The following is a 2,229-nucleotide window of genomic DNA, read 5'->3' on the forward strand; positions in this document are numbered from 1 at the left end:
TGGTCGTTAGGAATTGGGAGAAAGGAGGAATTGGTAGTAACCCCTAATGGTTACAGGACTTCTATTTGGGGTGTTGGAAATATTCTCGAATTAGATAGTGGTGATGGTTACACAGCATTGTAAATATACTAGAAATCACTAAATTATACACTTTAAAAGGGTGGATTTTATAGTATGTAAATAAAATCAATATCAATTAAATAAAATCAATAAACCAAACTTATTGTGGCAATCATTTTGCAATATATACATATATCAAATCATTATGTTGTACACCTAAAACTAATACAATGTTATGTCAATTTTATCTTAATTAACAAAAATAATCAATTGTAAAAGTAGAAAAAAATTAATATAAAATACAACTATAAAAGAAAATAGGAAAGTAGAAACAACCCAAATATCCATCAATGGATAAATGGATAAATAAAATGTGATACACATACTATGAAATATTATTTAGCCTTTAAAAGGAAAAGTCTGAAACATGCTACATGGATGAACCTTGAAGATCCTATGCTAAGTGAAATAAGCCTGACACAAAAGAACAAATCTTGTATGATTCCACTTAAATTTGACAACAGTCAAATTTATAGAGTCACAAAGTAGAATTGTGGTTACCAGGGGCTGAGAGGAAAGGGCAATAGGGAATTGCTTAATGAATATAGGGCTTCAGTTTGGGAAGATGAAAAAGTCGTAGAGATGGATAGTAATGATGGTTGCATAACAATGTGAATGTACTTAATGCCACTGAACTGTATACTTAAAAATTCTTTCTCATTGTCACATAGTACTCCATTGTGTATATAAACCACAATTTCTTTATCCATTCATCAGTTGATGGACATTTACGCTCTTTCCATAATTTGGCTACTGTTGAGAGTGCTTCTATAAACATTGGGGTACAAGTGCCCCTATGCATCAGTACTCCTGTATCCCTTGGGTAAATTCCTAGCAGTGCTATTGCTGGGTCATAGGGTACGTCTATTTTTAATTTTTTGAGGAACCTCCACACTGTTTTCCAGACGGGCTGCACCAATTTGCACTCCCACCAACAGTGCAAGAGTGTTCCCGTTTCTCCACATCCTCGCCAGCATCTATAGTCTCCTGATTTGTTCATTTTGGCCACTATATCTGAGGGTGGTTTTGATTTGTATTTCCCTGATGAGGAGTGACGTTGAGCATCTTTCATGTGTCTGTTGGCCGTCTGGATGTCTTCTTTTTTTTTTTTTTTTTTAATTTTTTTTCCAACGTTTTTTATTTATTTTTGGGACAGAGAGAGACAGAGCATGAACAGGGGAGGGGCAGAGAGAGAGGGAGACACAGAATCGGAAACAGGCTCCAGGCTCCGAGCCATCAGCCCAGAGCCTGACGCGGGGCTCGAACTCACGGACCGCGAGATCGTGACCTGGCTTAAGTCGGACGCTTAACCGACTGCGCCACCCAGGCGCCCCAACCGGATGTCTTCTTTAGAGAATTGTCTATTCATGTTTTCTGCCCATTTCTTCACTGGGTTATTTGTTTTTTGGGTGTGGAGTTTGGTGAGCTCTTTATAGATTTTGGATACTAGCCTTTTGTCCGATATGTCATTTGCAAATATCTTTTCCCATTCCGTTGGTTGCCTTTTAGTTTTGTTGGTTGTTTCCTTTGCTGTGCAGAAGCTTTTAATCTTCATGAGGTCCCAGTAGTTCATTTTTGCTTTTAATTCCCTTGCCTTTGGGGATGTGTCAAGTAAGAGATTGCTACGGCTGAGGTCAGAGAGGTCTTTTCCTGCTTTCTCCTCTAGGGTTTTGATAGTTTCCTGTCTCACATTCAGGTCCTTTATCCATTTTGAGTTTGCTTTTGTGAATGGTGTGAGAAAGTGGTCTAGTTTCAATCTTCTGCATGTTGCTGTCCAGTTCTCCCAGAACCATTTGTTAAAGAGACTGTCTTTTTTCCATTGGATATTCTTTCCTGCTTTGTCAAAGATTAGTTGGCCATACGTTTGTGGGTGTAGTTCTGGGGTTTCTATTCTACTCCATTGGTCTATGTGTCTGTTTTTGTGCCAATACCATGCTGTCTTGATGATTACAGCTTTGTAGCAGAGGCTAAAGTCTGGGATTGCGATGCCTCCTGCTTTGGTCTTCTTCTTCAAAATTACTTTGGCTATTCAGGGCCTTTTGTGGTTCCATATGAATTTTAGGATGGCTTGTTCTAGTTTCGAGAAGAATGCTGGTGCAATTTTGATTG

This window comes from Panthera onca, chromosome X, assembly GCF_046562875.1.
Source record: "Panthera onca isolate mPanOnc1 chromosome X, mPanOnc1 haplotype 2, whole genome shotgun sequence".
NCBI classification, from domain to species: domain Eukaryota; kingdom Metazoa; phylum Chordata; class Mammalia; order Carnivora; family Felidae; genus Panthera; species Panthera onca.